This window comes from Rhinolophus ferrumequinum, chromosome 21, assembly GCF_004115265.2.
Source record: "Rhinolophus ferrumequinum isolate MPI-CBG mRhiFer1 chromosome 21, mRhiFer1_v1.p, whole genome shotgun sequence".
Lineage (NCBI taxonomy): Eukaryota > Metazoa > Chordata > Mammalia > Chiroptera > Rhinolophidae > Rhinolophus > Rhinolophus ferrumequinum.
The window spans coordinates 40,062,842-40,070,054 of NC_046304.1; the positions used below are offsets into that span (position 1 = coordinate 40,062,842).

The following is a 7,213-nucleotide window of genomic DNA, read 5'->3' on the forward strand; positions in this document are numbered from 1 at the left end:
ATAAAGTCAAGCCCACCTTGTGGGTGACTGGACATTGATTACAGGTGTCCTTGACCATCAGCAGTCAAGCTCAACACCAACTGCAGAGTTTGAACAAACTCTTTGCCTTGATGAACACCCGGTCATGGCTTTAGTGGTAAGAGGGCCAGCAGAAGCCATAGCAACCAGAAACTGGGTGGAAGGGATGGCTCAGGAGTTCCCTCTGCTGTTTCTTTCTCAGTCCAAACAGTGGCTCTAGAAGCAGAGACAAGTGGCAGGTTTTGAATTCCAAAGTTGCCAGAAATCCAGGGTTTAATGTAGTCCTTCTCAATCACTGTAGCTCATCAGATCCTCCAACTCAGGTAGCAAACAGGAAGCAGGTAGCAAAGCGTTCCCTGAAAGGTGTTTCACACCAAGGTATGGATTGTATCTCTCTGCTCTTTGCCAAGGGGTTTCCCAGCTCCCCGGAGCCAAAGCTCCCCTCCTGCTTCTTTGCGGACTGTCACTGGAAGACGGCCATTTTCCACCCTCACGGTGGCTGGACTCAGCAGTGTAGTGGCACTGCTGATCTGGGCCCTGCGCCCTGTCCACATGACCCCCCGCCCAGGGCATCCATCCCTCTGTCAGTCAGGAAGCCTCGGGAGCTTCCGTTTGTTTCCGTATCCCTGCCTCCAAAGCTCTTGGGCCGAAATGAACATGAGCTTCGGCAGAGGGCTTCTCCACAAGGTCTGCTCAAGGCTTCCTCCGCAACTGGGGGAATAAATCGACTGTCACCTACACCCATGCATGGGTGACTCACCTTCCAGAGAAAGTGCTCTGCTCACCTAAGCAAAGCTGCCTGGAAAATGACGAAGGTACCTACCAAATGAAGACTGTGGGGGCCAACCAGCTACTGAGCTGGGTCCAGACACACTCTACCTCTCACCTCCAGCCTGAAATTAAGTGTGGAGCTGCCACTCCAGGCCTGGTGGTTTCATTTTCATCTGAACATGATGCTTGACATCCGGTGATCTATTTTTTCTAAAAACTAGGTTCACTTTAGAAATGACTCTTTGGCCATCGAGACAGCTTCCCCAAGAGAAAACAAAATGTTATTTAAAGGGAACATCAGCCTGGTGGGAGCCTATATTTTTGTTTTGTATTAAAAAGGGGGGAAAAAGGATTTAGAATGTAATGTGAAACCGTTTGTCCCCCTGGCCCCCCTCAGTGATTTAAAGGGAACTCTGCAAATCTCTGACCACAGATCCAGGGGCCCCAGACATGGTACTGGTGATAAGCTGACAAAGACATATTTATCAGAGGAAAGGATGGTGAGCTGGGGGTGCCACGTGGTGGTGGGAACCCTACCCCACAGAACCAAAATGTCCGTCCTAGTCCCTAAACAAAGAGGAACAAGTCCTCGTGGACTTATCTTTTATACAGTGTTTTCCTTGTTCTCACCTCCAGAGTGAAGCTTGGGACCCACTTCACCACTTGGAGGACGCAAGAAAGGCTCAGCTCTGCTTCTGACTCAGAGTCCTGGCAGGGCCAAGGGTGCCGTCAGTTTAGGATTACCAACTCTCACTGGGCAGCGTCTGGGCCTTTTAAGGCTCATTTGGAGGGTGGTGAGGACAGTATTTAGTGTAAGACAGGGTAAACTTGACAGCTAAAATGTCTTGACAGAAGAAACGTCCCCCTGGAGGTCCTACTGAGAAAATGACTCTGCCCTGTCAGGCAGTCTGAGCGCCTGACATCATCTTACAGAAAACAGGTCGAGTCAATGTGGTAATTGGCAGCTACTACACTGTTCTTACTACTATTTTACTACCAACAACGTTTACAGCCAAACAACAACATTTACAGCTGTCGTGTTCCGTGGCTTATTATGTGCCAGGCACTGAGCTAAGCCCTTTACAGATAGCCTCTCATTTTCTACGCAAAACAACCCCATAAATTTTTTGATCCCATTTACAGATGAGGCACCGATGTTTAGAAAAGTGAAGTGATTTGCTGGAGGTCACACCGGCAGACGATGGCAGACTGGAACCTGACAACCTGGATCCCCACGTTTGACATGGAGACACCATGGACTTGCTCTACTACTCTGGGTAAGTCACTTCACCATTCTGCCTTAATTTCTGCATCTGTAAAATGGGGATGAGCAGACCCATATAGAGAATGTGCTATTCATGTTTCAGCCTTTTATTACTGATTATTATGAATAATGGATATCAATAATCATTAATGACACTAATTAATATTAATACTTGTTAAGATAGATAGATGGATAGATAGATAGATAGAAACATAGATAAAGCAGTTACGCTGGTTTCAAAACTGACTTTTTTGGGGGGGAAAACAAGTTATTCTTTCACGAGTAACTTAGTAGAAAAAGCAGTGAACTAGATGTCAAGAAATGTGGGTTTAGGTTCTGGGCATGACACTGATTTCCTGAGTAATCTCATCCACTTTATTTCTCCTACAAGGCTTTAATTTCCTGATCCTTGTCTCTGTCTCTCTTTATATGCGTATTGTGAGAAAATAGAAAAGAATAGCTACAAAGTGACATTACACTTAAAGCCATATAATTTCAAGGGATTTATATCAGGAGAACAAGGGATTAGAAGGTATAAAATAGCAAGAAAGGAAGAGACGCCTTTAAATTAGAATACAAAAAAGGGTGGGTGCACAGGCCACTGAGGAAAAATGACTTTTCTCTGCATTGTCACTCAGATAGTAAGACAAGCCCACAATGAAGGATCCCACAGCCAACAGACTTCAATGTCTCGCTGAGCTGAACTGCAATGCAATGTTCTGCTGCATAATTTGCCCCACGTTTGGCCTTCCATTTCTAATCTACCGCTTTCGACATTTCAGTCAGCATCACCAAGTGCATGCAAAGCCTTCACACGTGCATCACTTTGAATGCTCCCCCGCGTCCCCCTTGACGATGCGCACCCCCATTCCTTTCCCTTCCTAGGGCTCTCGATGTGCAGAGCCAGAGGGGCTGACTGATCCTTAGAGTTCCCCAAATCCACTGACATGGAATTGGTCCCCTTCCCGCCAATTTCACATCGGTGCCGTCAAAAGTGCCCATAACGCTCAGATGTTTCCAGTTTAACTGAAATACTAAAATGGGGCAAACAGGAAGCATCAGACACAACTGCGGTAGTGACTTATTAATCATGAAAGCAGAATTTTAGTTGCATTTTAACCTTTTGCCAGGAAAAAAAAAAAACCAGCTTTGAGATGATGGAAGTCATTGGCACAAATATGCTGCCTATAAGTATATCAAGCTGACCTCTACTTTTAATTTAGGACTGAATTTGATTTTAAGATTTCCTAACTATCCTCCCGGAAAGAACATCTGTCAGGTCAACCAACATGAATCTGTCAGCTCTTCATCATGTCAGGCAGATCTGCTAGGAAAGCTCCTGTGCTGTCCATTGAGACAGGAAAAAAAATAGGAAATTCAGAGTGACTTCACAGGCCACAGTGATAAGACACTCTTAAGAGGGTGCCAACAACGAAGAAAACAACCCTGGGGGAAGCTTTACCTCATTCACATCTCTATAGATCTCTCACCAGACCTTGGCCAGGATGAACTGTTATCATGCACCAAAAAAATCACAACAGTTCCCTGGAGTTGGACAACCAATCAGGGCAAGCCTGCTTCTCAACATTAAATGATATACAAACACTCCAAGCAGATCACAAAGAAGTCAGTGTTCAACAGGAGAACCAAAATGAGGAAGCAAACCTCCATCTGTTGAGGCGAAACGGCCAACCAGACATTTTTGTTTAATAGATGAAGGCTCACTTGGCAAGGTCCCTTGTCTGTGGTGCTGCTCCCACAAACTCTAACAGACAATACCAGGGGCAAAAAAACCCTTCAGAACTGCTCCTCATAATCTGAAAACAGTCCGAAGATGACTTAAAGCTTGGCAACTTCTTGCTGTCTGATTTCACAAAAGTACTGGGACATATACCTGGGTACAGATTTCTCAAATGAAAATCAGAGACTATTACTTTTATTTTGAGACTTTCTGAGAAGTTCACCACACCCTTCAAAATAAATGAGGATGTCCTAAAGGTGTCTCTGAGAAACTCAGAGGTCTGGCATCGCTGCACCAAAGGAACTGACTTTGACATCACTTAAAATAAAAAAAACACCAAAAGTGAATCCAAATACATTGTAAGTAAGACAAGCATCTGTCCTCTCACGTTAAGAGCATAAATACTGCACCAAACACTATTCCTTCCTTCCTGTATCAAAGTCCTAGAATGTGGTCCTGGTCCAAGGGAAGAAGCCTAAAGAAGCTTCCAGTGGCCCAGGCTCAAGTTCACCCTGAGTCCTACCTATGAGGCCTTGGGCAAGATCTATACCTCCTCCTCCCTCCCAGCCTCAGACGCCTAATCTATAAAACAGGACAATGCTATCTTATCACACAGACGTCTAAAGGAAAAAGGAGGTTACAGGTATGAACATACTAAGATACTTAGTAAAAAACACATCACTAATGTTAAGATACTATCTCGCTCTAATGTTTCAGAACGACCATGTTTCTAGTCAAGGGGTTTTCAACATTTTTCCTGGAATAAACTTCAGACTGCTATTTTGTATCAAGCCCCACCTCTCATCATTTCATTTCACTTGCTTTTAGAGTTCTTCATCAAGTCACTGGTGTTCACTGTCTCCAGTTAGCAAAAGTGATTTTGCCATTTACACCACTGAGTTCTGTACCTTTTCTCCATTCATTCTCCCCTTTCTCTCATACTCATTTCCCAGTTCATTCTTTAGGACTCAGAGCAACACTTAATAAGGAAGGAAACACTTCTACTGAAGTTACCCAGCACCAAGGAGGTTCCTGGGCAGGTGGGACTCTGCACTGTACAAGTGGCTTCTTTCTGCCTGGTGCCCGGTGGCTGCAGGTTGCCAGGGGCCATTGTGGGCTTCCAAGATGAGAATATTACATCCGAGCCAACAGATAAAGCCCAGAGTGGAGCAGACATAAGAATTACAGAGGAGGGTTGTCCCTTAGCTCAGTTGGTTAGAGCGTGATGCTCTTCACAAGGTTGCGGGTTTGATCCCCACATGGGCCACTGTGAGCTGCGCCCTCTACAACTAGATTGAAACAACTACTTGACTTGGAGCTGATGGGTCCTGGAAAAACACACTTAAAATAAGTTTAAAAAAAAATTACAGAGGAGTCAGGGGAAGCAGGAGGCTGGTGCGAGTTGCCAGCACTGCTCCTCTGAACACCACGGGCAGGCTCTGCTCCTTCTCCCCGCCTCGGGGTGTGTGACCCAAGAACTTCCCAGGAAAGGCCTGAGAGTTTCACTGCCAGGGCAGGTGGGAGGACGCATGGAAAGGGCGCACTGATGCATTAGACACCTTCTGCCCGGTTCCCAGGCGAGCCCCCATCCCAAGGAAACCCAGGGAACGCAACAGGAGGGGCAGGCCTGGCGGTGGGGGCAGCTGAGCGCAGGGGAGTCGGAGTGTTGGGGAAAGGGAAGCAGGGCGCCCCCGCGCGCGCTTCGGGCAAGCGTGTCACCTGTGGGGGTGCGGGGCGAGCACGGCGTGCGACCGTGGCCCTGGCAGTGTGAGTGAGGGATCGCCGGCGGCCGGCCGCCAGGGCCGAGGGCCCGCGCGCGAGTGGGTCCGACCAGCCGCGCCGCCGACCACCACTATTCCGGGGCTGCGGGCCAGGCCGCAGACCGTCCCGGGTCTGAGAGGCGACCCGTCCCCGGTGCTCCCTGCTCCGAGCCCCGGGATCCCGCTCAGTCACCTACCGGCCAAACGCCGATCTCCTCAACCAGCGACTGTCGCGCTCCCCTTGCCCACGATCTCCCGCCGCTGGTCGCCGACCGCTGAGCTCTGGGGCCCACGGTCGCCCCGCCCCATGGTCGCCACGCCCCGGCCTCGGACCCCGCCCCCTGATCCTCTTCCCGGCTGCCCTGGGGCCACGCCTCCCCCGGCGGCTGCAAATTTGCCTCGCTTCGCGCCTCCTAGCTTTGGCCGCACCTCGACCCTTGGCCCCGCCCACTCCCCCAATCTAACCAATGAGCCGGCGTGTCCCGCCCCTAGCAACGATTGGTTAGCGAGGCCTCGTTTCCAGAAATGGGCACTATTTCCGGGCAATGTTTATAGTGAAGACGCTGCTGGGCAGACGGATTGACAGAAGGCGGAGGCGGCTGGGGTTTGGTCTAACCACACATGCGCGCTCGGCTTCTGGCAGTTTTTTTTTCTTTTCTTTTTTTTTTTTTTTTACGGGTTGCGTTCTTCTGGAGGTTACGGGAAGGAAGAGTGAGTGTGCGCATGCGTGAGCACTTCCAGCCTCGGACTTAGGTTACCTTGGAGACAGCGAGGCCAGGTCCCCCAGGCCAGGTTCTGTTTCCTCTTCATTCGAGGCCTTGGCGGCTGAGGCAAGTGGGGCCAGGGACGATTGGCAATACTTTTATTGAGCACTTACTGTGTGCCCAGCGCTGTAGAGTCCCTGAGGACGAGTAAGACAGGTTTTAGTGCCTGCCTTCGAGAAGCTTGGGCAGCCAAGGGCCTACACAGGTCAGACCTGTGTGTCGAAACCCGAGTCTGATGAGATCTCCACAGATGGAGAAGCAGTGGGTTTACAGGTCAGATCCAGAAAGTAGGGCTTTCCTTATGCAAAAAAGGATCTGAAGTCTAAATATGCACCAAAGTGTCAATAGTGCTTCTTCCTGAATGGGGAAAGGTGGTTAGGGGAGGTTTGGATACTTTTTCTAATTTTTGCTTATCTGTATCTCCCAGTGTTTCTGCCGCGAGCTTGCATTTTATTTGTAATAAAGAAAAAAAAAAATCCCAAACTGTGTAAGTTTGCAAAATGAAAGATATGCCCCTACCTGGGCACCCCAATCCCCATCAACGGTCCACAGCAGGCAGATGTGGTAACTGGTTCTAGTAGTGGGGATAGGTAGGCCCCATCCAAGGCTGTCTTGGGAAGTAAGGATCACCTCATCGCTGGAAGTGTTGGAGCAAAGCCTGCTCAGGACCACTTTTCAGACAGTTCTTGGTAGTTCAAAGCCTATTTCTAGAGATCTGTAACCAACAGAGATCTCCCTTGTTGGGGGATAGGGAAGACCATTCATTTATTTAGGCAATGGTCAAAAACTCACAACCTAAGGGCCTCATCCACTTACTCAGGCCAAAGATGTATTTTATTTGGCTGGTCCAGTGGTTTTTAAGTTTGAATTTGAATGCCTTCGGACAGAGCCTGCA

At 48.6% G+C, this 7,213-nt stretch overlaps 1 protein-coding gene across 2 annotated transcripts in view; it reads right to left on the reverse strand.

Moving 5' to 3' along the window:
* The window catches only part of MAP3K14 (mitogen-activated protein kinase kinase kinase 14), a 39,808-nt gene extending 33,939 nt beyond the window's left edge, over positions 1-5,869 (reverse strand). The window contains exon 1 of one of the 2 annotated variants that reach the window (XM_033091398.1): positions 5,752-5,869. The gene's annotated coding sequence lies outside the window, so the exon portion shown is untranslated. The remainder of the gene's footprint in view (positions 1-5,751) is intronic. The other variant, XM_033091399.1, reaches the window with a different exon arrangement.
* Between the last annotated feature and the right edge of the window lie 1,344 nt (positions 5,870-7,213).